Raw genomic sequence first — 11,603 nt, forward strand, 5'->3', positions numbered from 1 at the left:
AAGAAATAGGTTTTTTTTTCTTTTTTTTGTGAAAAATAACATATATACAAAAAAGCAATGAATTCAAAGCATATCTCAACAATTAGTTGTAGAACAGATTTCAGAGTTTGGTATGGGTTACAATTTCACAATTTTAGGTTTTTACTTCTAGTTTCTTTAAGACATTGGAGACTGAAAGAAAATATCAATATAATGATTCAGCAATCATTGCTGAATTGCCAGGAGATGGAAACAGCCTAAATGTCCATCAACAGATGAGGCTAAACAAGCTATGGTATATATGAATGATGGAATATTATGCAGCTGTAAGACAGAATAAAGTTTTGAAGTATGTAACAACATCAATGGACCATGAAAACATTATTCTGAGTGAGATTAGCCAGAAACAAAGGACAAATACTGTATGGCCTCACTGATATGAACTAACATTAATGAGTGAGTTTAGAGAATTTCAGCTAAGTACAGAGGCCATCAAGAGATGGAAATAGAGTAGATTTGGGGTAATTGGAGCTGAAGGGATACAGATTGTGCAACAGGACTGATTGTAAAAATTCAGAAATGTATAGCACTATATTACTTAACTGTAATACAATAATGTTAGAACACTGAATGAAGCTGAATGTGAGAATGATAGAGGGAAGAGGACTGGGGGCACAAATGAAATCAGAAGGAAAGATAGAGGATAAAGATTGAGATAGTATAATTTAGGAATGCCTAGAGTGTACAATGATAGTGAATAAATGTACAAATTAAGAAATGTTTTTTGTATGAGGAAGAACAAAAGAATGTCAGTATTGTAGGGTGTTGAAAACAGATGGTAATTCATATTTTAAAACTTTAATTTATGTATAACATTAAAGCAAAAAAAGTTTATTTGGTACAAAATTTATAATTTGACTAGTGCATTTCCTAATATACTTATGTGGATAACTTAATTGAACACCAAAAGTGCATGGAACCTTAAGTAGGGCACGAGATTTTGTATGATTGTCCAGAGTGATGCCCTGATAAATCCCAGAGTGATTTGAAAGGTGAATAAAAAAATATTTGTGAAGTCTCCTTGGATAAATGGTGAGAAAGGGGGAAAATTCATCTTCCCCATGTGGAGAATTCCTGATATTCTCACAAGCAGTGGGGACAACCAAAGCAATAGGCCGAGCCCTCAATCTTGGGGTTTGTTCATATGAAACTTATCCCCACAAAGGATAGGCTAAACCTACTTAAAATTAGGCCTAAGAGTCACCCCCAGAAAACCTCTTTTGTTGCTCAGATGTGGCCTCTCTCTCTTAGCCAACACAACAAGTAAACTCACTGCCCTCCCCCTCTCTACATGGGACATGACTCCCAGGGGTGTGGACCTTCCTGGCAACGTGGGACAGAAATCCTAGAATGAGCTGGGACTCAGCACCAAGGAATTGAGAAAACCTTCTTGACCGAAAGGAGGAAGAGTGAAATGAGACAAAATAAAGTGTCAATGGCTGAGAGATTCCAAACAGAGTCGAAGGTTATCCTGGAGTTTATTCTTACACATTATATAGATATCACCTTTTTAGTTAAGGTGCATTGGAGAGGCTGGAGGGAAGTGCCTGAAAATGTAGAGCTGTGTTGCAGTAGCCATGTTTCTTGAAGATGATTACATAATGATATGGCTTTCGCAATGTGACTGTGTGATTGTGAAAACCTTGTGTCTGATGCTTCTTTTATCTACAGTATGGACAGATAAGTAAAACATATGAATTAAAAATAAATAATAAGTGAAACAAACATTAAAAGAAATTTAATAGATTGAAATGCTAGTGATCAATGAAAAGGGAGTGACAAGAAGTATAGAAAAAATAGGGGAAACAAAGGCTAAAATATATTGGATACCTGGAAATACTGGCAATCAGTGAGAGGGAAGGGTAAGGAGTATGGTATGTATGAGTTTTTTCTTTTTTCTTTTTCTGAATTGATGCAAATGTTCTAAGAAATGATCATGGTGGTGAATAAACAACTATGTGATGATATTGTGAGTTATTTATTATATACCAAGAATGGAATGATCATAAGAATGTTCGTGTTTGTATGTTGTTATGTTTTTAAAAAATAAAAATAAAAAAGCCAATCCATTTCTGGTATATTGCATTCCGGCAGCTAGCAAACTAGAACAGTTGTTGGATTCGATTTGCTAATATTTTGTTGAAAATTTTTGCATCTATATTCATTAGGTAGATTGGCTTGTAGTTTTCCTTCCTTATAGCATCTTTATGCTGTTTTGGTATTAAAATGATATTAACTTCATAGAATGAGTTAGGTAGAGTTCCTTGGGGTAGTCTGAAAGATGTATGTATCCTTGAAAAGCCATGTTTTAATCAAAATCCCATTTTGTAAAGGCAGAATAATCCCTATTCAATACTGTATGTAATTAGATCATCTCCCTGGAGATGTAACCCAATCAAGAGTGGTTGTTAAACTGGATTAGGGGAGATGTATCTCCACCCATTTGGGTGGGTCTTGATTGGTTTATTGGAGTCCTATAAAAGAGTAAACATCTTGGAGAATGGGAGATTCCGAGAGAGTAGAGAATGACATAGCCACAAGAAGCAGAGCCCATCAGGCAGCGACCTTTGGAAATGAAGAAGGAAAATGCCTCCTGGAGAGCTTTCTGAAGGGAAGCCAAGATAGAAAGCTAGCAGATGACGCCGTGTTCATCACATGCCTTTCCAGATGAGAGAGAAACCCTGACCCTGTTTGCCATGTGGCTTCTCACTTGAGAGAGAAATCCTGAACTTCATCAGCCTTCTTGAACCAAAGTATCTTTCCCTGGATGCCTTCGATTGGACATTTCTATAGACTTGTTTTAACTGGGACATGTTCTTGGCCTTAGAACTGTAAACTCATTAAATTCCCTTTTTAAAAGCCATTCTGTTTCTGGTATATTGCATTCTGGAAGCTAGCAAACTAGAACATTCCTTTTTCTTCAATTTTTTGGAAGTTTGAGCAGGATTGGTGTTAGTTCTTTCTAGAAAGTTTGATAAAATTCCCCTGTGAAGCCATCTAGCCTTGGTCTTTTCTTGGAAGGAAGATTTTTGTTGACTGAATCTTTTGTGATTGGTTTGTTGAGATCTTCTATTTCTTCCTGAGTCAGTGTAGCTTGTTTGTGTGTCTCCAGGAATTTGTCCATTTCATCAAGTTGACTAGTTTGTTGGCATATAGTTGTTCATACTATCCTTTTATGATTTCTTTTATTTCTTCAGGGTCTGTGGTAACACATCTCTTCTCATTTCGGATTTTGTTTATTTGCATCTTTTCTCTTTTTTTCTTTGTCAGCCTCATTAGTGACCCATCAATTTTATTGATTTTCTCAAAGAACCAACTTTTGACTTTCTTGATTCTTTCTATTGTCCTTTTGTTCTCCCAGTCATTTAACTCTGCCTTAATTTTTGCTATTTCTCTTCTATTTACTTTGGGGTTGGTTTGCTGTTCTTTCTCAAGTTCCTCCAGGTGAGCAGTTAAGTCCTCCATTTTTGCTCCTTCTTGTTTTTTTAAATATAGGCATTTAGGGCAATAAATTTCACTCTTGGCACAGCCTTTCCCACATCCCGTAAGTTCTCATGTGTTGTATTCTCATTTTCATTTGTCTCCAGATAGCTCCTGATTTCTCTATCAATTTCTTCTTTGACCCACTGGTTGTTTAAGATTGTGCTATTTAATCTCCATATATTTGTGAATGTTCTCATTTCTTTGTGGTTATTGAGATCCAGCTTCATTACATCGTGATCAGAGAAAGTGTTTTGAATAATTTCAATGTTTTAAAATGTATAAAGACCTGTTTTGTGCCCCAACATATGATCTATCCTGGAGAATGTTCCATGAGCACTAGAGAAGAATGCATATCCTTGTGTTTTGGTGTACAATGACCTATATATGTCTGTTAGGTCTAATTCATTTATCAAGTTGTTTAGCTTCTCTGTTTCCTTGTTGATCTTCTGTCTGGGTGTTCTATCTATAGAGGAGAGTGGTGTACTGAAGTCAACTACTATTACTGTTGAAACATCTATCACTCCCTTCAGTTTTGCCAATGTCTGTGTCATGTGCTTTGGAGCGCCTTGATTAAGAGCATAAACATTTATGATTGTTATATCTTCTTGGTGAATTGTCCCTGTAATTAATAGATAGTGTCCTTCTTTGTCTCTTATGCCGTCTTTACATTTAAAGTCTATTTTGTCCAATATTAGTATAGCTGCTGCTGTTTTCTTTTGGGTACAACTTGCATGGAAAATCTTTTTCCATCCTTTCACTTTCAATCTATTTGTATCCTTGTGTCTAAGATGAGTCACTTGTAAGCAGTATATAGCTGGATTATATTTCTTAATCCATTTTGCTGAACTGTGTCTTTTAATTGGTAAGTTTAGTCTGTTAACACACAAAGTTATCACCAAAAAGGCATTTCCTGAATCCACCATGTTATCTTTTTAAATTTTATTTGTCAGAAATATATATTCTTTTCCCTCTTTCTCTTTTTATCCTTTAAGTTACCCTTACAGGTACTCTTCAGTTCTGTGCCCTCCTCCAGACCTTCCTCTCTTTTTTTTTTTCTTCCAACTGACAGAACTCCCTTTGGTATTTCTTGTAAGGCCAGTCTCTTGTTGACAAATTCTTTCAGCATTTGTTTTCCTGTGAAAATTTTATCTCCCCCTCAGTTTTTTTTTTTAAAAGGAAAGACAGAGAGAAGGAAGGAAGGATAGAAGGAAGGAAGGAAGGAAGAAAGGGAAACATTTTTAAACATTTTCTTGTTTTTATTGTATTCTGTTTCTCCGTTTTTGTTACATGGGCTGGGGCCGGGAATCGAACCGAGGTCCTCCGGCATAGCAGGCAAGCACTTTGCCCGCTGAGCCACCGCGGCCCGCCCTCCCCCTCAGTTTTGAAGGATAATTTGGCTTAGTACAGAATTCTTGTCTGGAAGTCTTTCTCTTTCAGAATCTTGAATATATCATACCACTGCCTTCTCACCTCCATGGTGCTAGCTGAGTAGTCTGGACTTAGTCTTATGTGTGGTTTCCTTTGTATGTAGTAGATTGTTTTTCTCTTTCCACTTTCAGGATTTTCTGCTTCCCTTCAACATTTGACAGACTGATTAGTATGTGCCTTGGGGAAAGCCTATTTGGATTTATTCTGTTTGGAGTTTGTTGTGCTTTTTTGACTTGTATATTTATGTCTTTTATAAGGGTTAGGAAGTTTTTCCCCATTATATCCTCAACTACTCTTCCTAGCTCTTTACTCCTCTCTTCTCCTTCTGGGACACCAATGATTCTTATATTTGTGCACTGTGTTATGTCTGTCATTTCCCTGAGATCCAATTCAAAATTTTCCATCTCTTTTGCTATTCTGAATGTTTGAAGTCGGTTATCCTGTCCTCTATATCACTTATTCTTTCTTCTGTCTCTTCAGTTCTGGTGTTGTGTGTCTCTAGTATGTTTTTTATTTGGTCAACAGAGTCTTTAGTCTCTGTGATGTCTGCTATTGTTCCATTTATTCTTTTAAATTCCTCTGTATGCTCTTCTACTGTCTTCTTGATCTCCTTTATGTCATTAGTCATCCTACCTATTTTATTAAGTACAGTTGTATGGACATCTTTGATTAGTTGTTCCAATATCTGTGTCTCCTTTGGTGTTTTAATTTGGTCATTAGGCTGGGCTATATCTGACTGCATTGTGATATGCTTAGTGCTCTGTATCTTTCTCGCATGTAAATATCTTGACTGATTTACTTTGGGAGTTGATTTCCTTCAGTGTCTAAAGCCTTGTCTTTGCAGGATGGATGTGTAGCAGGGTACGAGGTGGAGCACTCAGTGTGGTGATTTGTTTCAGGACAGGTATGGGCGCAAGTTGGGGATGTTACGCTGATGCTTGTGAATATGGGTGCCCAGCGTCCAAGGAATATGTAGCTGTGAGGTGCATTGGTCTGGGGGGGTGTAGCCCTGGCATGTGCTGGTCTAGGGTGCAGGCCCCTTTGTGCCCATGTGCAAAGCTATGGCAGCGGGTCGGGGCCTTAAGTTTTCATGGGCTGGGGGTGGATGTGACCCGGCTATGCAGGTCAGCGCTTTCTCAGAGCTGGGAAATATAACTGAGGCCCGTGTGCATGGGCAGGTCTAGGAGTGCCATAAACTGGTGTTCCCAGAGCTGAGGGACATGAGTGGGGGCTGAGTGTACGCCTGGGTCTAGGAGTGTCGTCAACTGATGCGCAATGCTTGGGGTAGGGTGAGGCTGTGTGACACCATGAGTAGGGTGTGGGTATAGCCTGGGTATGGAGGTAAGTGCCCACAGCCTTTATGTGGTGGCGACAGCCTGCAGGGAGCAGGGGGTGAGGGGGTTATTCTCCGGAGGGATGCAGGAGAGGTGGGTTGGGCTGCATTTGGGGTGGGGGTGGGTACACGCACTGGGTTTGGTGGGGCAGGGGCACTTGGAGCATGGAGAGTGTGGGCGGGTGACGGTGTTCAGGTGCCTGGGGTGTGGGGTGGGTCGCGGGTTGTGGGGCTGAGCTGGTGAGGGCAGTGCATTTATGGAACAAGGCTTGGTTTACTCCCGAGTCCCCACTCCCTGTCTGTGCACTCCTGTGGGCTCCATGATTCTGCCTTAAGCTCCATTTTCTGCTTCTCAGCTTCTCAGCTTTTGCAACTAGGGCCGCCCTGCCTTGGGTCTTGTGCTGGTTTGAAAGGAAGTATGCCCCCTAGAAAAGCCATGTTTTGGTCAAAATCCCATTTCATAAGGGTAGAATGGGACTGTTCAATACTGTATGTTTGAAACTGTGATCAGATCATCTCCCTGAATGATGTGATTTAGTCAAAATGGTTGTTAAGGTGGATTAGGTTTGACATGTCTCCACCTATTTGGGTGGGTCCTGATTGGTTTACTGGAGTCCTATAAAAGAGGAAGCATTTTGGAGAATGGGAGATTCAGAGAGAGCAGAGAATGCTGCAGCACCACGAAGCAAAGAGTCCACCAGCCAGCGACCTTTGGAGATGAAGAAGGAAAACGCCTCCGGGGGAGCTTCATGAAACCGGAAGCCAGGAGAGAAAGCTAGCAGATGATGCCGTGTTTGCCATGTGCCCTTCCAGCCCAGAGAGAAGCCCTGACTGTGTTCGCCATGTGCCTTCTCACTTGAGAGAGAAACCTTGAACTTTCAGCCTTCTTGAACCAAGGTATCTTTCCCTGGATGGATGCCGTAGATGGGACATTTCTATAGACTTGTTTTAATTGGGACATTTTCTCGGCCTTAGAACTGTAAACTAGCAAATCATTAAATTCCCCCTTTTAAAAGCCATTCCGTTTCTGGTATATTGCATTCTGGCAGCTAGCAAACTAGAACAGGTCTCACCACCCGAACCACATTTCAGGAAACTCTGTATTGGGCAGAAAGTCACAAATCCAGAATTTTCTTCCTCAAACTTGCAACTTTCCTCTCGAGCAGGGAAAAGAAGCTAAGGAAGGGTCCCCAGCTTTGCCATAAGGTAAGGAAGATATAAATTGTTACAGTAACAATCTATAACAATACTCTCTCTGTTTCTGTGGAGCGTCCTGTCCATCGTAAGCATTATAGAAGTGTGATAGGAGTGTTTGCTGTTATCTAAAGCTGAAAATCTGCCCTTGGAGTCTCATATAAAAAAAGGAATCTCGTAAGACTTGGAAGGTCTTGAGAAATTGTTGCCAAGTCCCCTGAAAATAACCTTCAGAAAAAACACTCAGTTCTGATTCCTTGTCTTCCTTGATAATTTGTTGCCTAGAAACAGTGTTGCAACAGGCGCCCCAGGCTCAGTAAATCTTCCTCAGGTGGCTCCATCAGCTGCCAGGAGGATGCCCCGCCCTCTGCCCGTTCCCACCAGGCGGATGGGCATCAGTGGAAAGCCCCTCACTCTGCTCTCTGGCCTGAGGGTCTGGTCCTATGATTGATAGCAACGTGCCTTGAACACCTTTTCGGATGGTTGTTGGCCATGTGTGTTTTCTCTTCTCTGGAATGCCTGCTCGTGACTGGTGCCTGATTCTGGTATTTGGGGAGTCATTACAACACAAGGACAAATGTTCTTGCAAGTGTTTCCTTCCTGCCTCATTTCTTTCAATCTGCTTATAGTACTTTTTGTTGCACGGAAGTTTTTCATCTTTAGGCAATTAGAAATCATGGCTTTTGAATTTGGGTTTGGCGAGGGCACCTTTTATCACTCCAAGATTATAATAATATTCTTGTTTAACTTATTCAAATATTAAAATATACATGTGGTATCTAAATTAGTTTTTAATACTTAGAATTTAAGGACTCTGTTATCGGAATATGTAGATTTTTTCCTTGTTGCCTTAATTTAAAATTGGTTAATGAAACTTACTCAGCAAACACAGGCTTTACGGTGATTATATGGATACTTTATTTAAATATGCCTATGGTTATGCTAACTAAGATATCAATTGTTGGTGTTTCTAAGTATATTGTTTGTTTTCTTAAATAAAGAATTTGTTAAAAACATAAATAAATAAAATATACATGTGGGTGTGATGGTTTTTATTTTTTACATTTTGAGACTTTATTTTACTGGGAATTTATACCTGTAAATTGTGTGAGGTTGCAATTGTACTTAACTTTTTTGTTGAATAAGCTGTATACGAGGGCAGCAATTTTTATCTGTTTTGTTCACTGTACCCTCTATAGTCCCCTAGAACAGTGCAGGGTACATAGTAAATTCTCAAAATAATAATAATCTGCTGAAGAAATGGTCCATCCTCCATGGAGATGTGCTGGATTGTGGGCGTTAGCCCTCCTCAGGGCATCTACCGGTGGTCCTAAGTATTCCGCTTCCCCCAGGCCCATGATCCTGTGCTCAGGGACAGGTCCTCTGCGCTCCACCCCTCCCTGTTAAGGTGCCATGACTGCCTCTGCTCCTGGTGATCCCAAGAGATCGTCCTGGCCTCTGTCCTTGTGGGGCTGACATTCTGATGGGTTAAGTATATAAATGAATAAATCAGATGATGTTGAGCCATATCAGAGGTATGGCAGGGAGTGTATTTGTTATCTATTGCTGTGTAACAAATAACCCCCCAAACTTGATACCTTTGAGAAATATATTTCCTACAGTTTCTGTAACAACTTAGCTGGGAGATTCTGGCTCAAGGTCTCTTGGAAGGTTACAGTGATGTTGTCAGTTGAAACTGGAGCTGATTATAATGATATTCTTTCATCAATTGTTACAAAGGTATCATGCTAATATAAAATTTAATAATGGGGGTATAAGGGAAGTCTATTTTCTACATGATTTTTCTGTTAATCTACGTCTTCTCTAATAAAAAAAGGTTTTAAAATGATAGTAAAAGAAACAGCACATGAATAAACCATTTAAGTACAAGAATCAATGATAAAATTGCATACATATATATTTAATATGGATAGCCAATTGTACCAACACAATTAAATAAATTCTCACTCATTTCTCACTGATTTATAAAGTCAGATGTTTTATTCGACATATATATATATATATACTTATACACACTTATGCAACTTATGCATGATAATTGAAAATCTATACCACACCGTTCTGTGAAGGGAGAGATTTTTACGTTGGGAGATAATAAAACTTCGAAAATCTATACACATTAAGACACTAAATTATGACACAAGGAATAAATTAGAAGAAAAGATTGCAATGCATATAACTTAGAAAGAGATAAAACCCAGAAAATATGAAAAGAATTAGAAATTCCTATAGATGAGTAAGAAAAAAGACCAACAACCTTAATAGCAAAATGAGAAAAGGAAATGAACAGAAAATTCTAAAATTAGTAAAAATATAAAGGCCAGAAACAGATGAAAAGATGCTCAAACTCATTAGAAATCAGGGAAACATAAATTAAAACCTAAGTGAAATACCATTTCATATTCTGTGGATAAAAAAATAATTAGTAAGTTGAGCAGCGACAAGTATTGATGAGGGTGTGGGTGAATGACAACTCTTTTCATTCTGGTGAGCACATAAGTTGGCCTAAGTGTTTTTGAAAGCAATTTGGTCATACTCAGGAAAGGTGAAGATGCGTCTGACCCACATCTCAGCAACCCCCTTCTCTAGGTCCCTTCCCAAGAGGCACTCGCTCACAGGAGCATGAAGAAATCTACATGGATGATGGAAATAGCACATCCGTAAGCGTAGGAGAGTGGGAACAACCTATCTGGTCCCAATAAACACACCATCCTCTCTCCCTCTGATGGAAGTGCTACAGCAATTACAACGAAAGAACTCAATCTATATATAGAAGCATGGATGAATCCCAATAGCATAATTGCACAACAGATTGATACCACAATGTAAACTATAAAAACTCTAAGACATGACCATGTATTTCTATGCAGAGATACCTATGGAGGAAGTGAAACTAGGAAAACTTGGGTTGAGACGGTCAACATTAGTGTCAGGACATAGTTACCTGTGGAAGGGTAAGAGGGAGCAGGCACAGAGAGAAATGTATAAAATGACACATCTATGTCATTTCTATTTTTAGGAAAATAAATAGATTTCCAAAGCAAATATGGCAATAAGTTTACATACCTAAATTTTAGGGGTCAGCCCATGGTACCTTTTGTATCATTGTTTTGTGTTAGAAATTAAGGATGAACAAAAGATATCCTTCCAGAATCTGACCTCTGGAAATGTCTTCTTGGCCAGATGGGTGGAGCTGTAGACTCCATGGAAATCTTCCTGTTCCCATGAAGGCAGCCTTAGTCACTGGTCAGAGGATGCAATTCTATAGTCCAGAGAGGAGCAGGGTCTGGTCTCGGCATCATGTGCCCTGCAGGCATGTGCCCCAGCTCAGGCTGGGGCCCCTCACCCAGCTCACCACCCTGTTCCTGCTCCAGGGATGGAGGACGTGGCAAGAGCATCCTAGGCTCACTCTTGGGTGAGGGTTCTACTGAGATGCAGTTGAGCTTTCAGTTTCAGGATCCCAGAGGGGAGTGCAGGACATGGCCTGGATATGACAAGAGTCCCAGTGGCACCCAACTGCAGTGAAGCTCCACCCTTAAGATGTTACCAAGACTGCAAACATGTGGCATAAAGCAAGGAAGGACATGGCAGATCTTACTGAAGAATTCCTGGAGAAATGAAAGGGGAGAGTTATATTTCAGGGGAAAAAGTTTCCCCTCCCTTAGTCACCATGGACACCTCCCCCAACCCAGTTGGTCTTCTGGTCTACCCACAGTCTAGCCTCTGCATATATCTCTGTATCTTAGTTTTCTGCTGTGGAGATACTACACATTGGCTGACTTGAGCAACAGGGATTTATTGTCTCATGGTTTGGGAGACAAGAAACTCCAAATCAAGGTCTCGAAGGGTCATGCCTTCTCACTGAGTTTGTAGCATTCTAGCACTGGCTCCCCACCGAACTTGGGGCTCCCTGGCTGGCATCTCTGCCTCCGTTACATGCCCACCTGCCTCTCCTTGGCACTGCTCCTTTTGTTCCCACTGACATGGGATTTCTGCTGACTGACTGCATCTGAATTTCTTCTGCTTATGAGGCCACCAGCCATGTGGGTTAAGATGACCTTGATTCAATTCGGTCTCTACTAAATAAGATCTTCAAAGGTTCTAT

This window comes from Tamandua tetradactyla, chromosome 7 (genome assembly GCF_023851605.1).
Source record: "Tamandua tetradactyla isolate mTamTet1 chromosome 7, mTamTet1.pri, whole genome shotgun sequence".
NCBI lineage: Eukaryota > Metazoa > Chordata > Mammalia > Pilosa > Myrmecophagidae > Tamandua > Tamandua tetradactyla.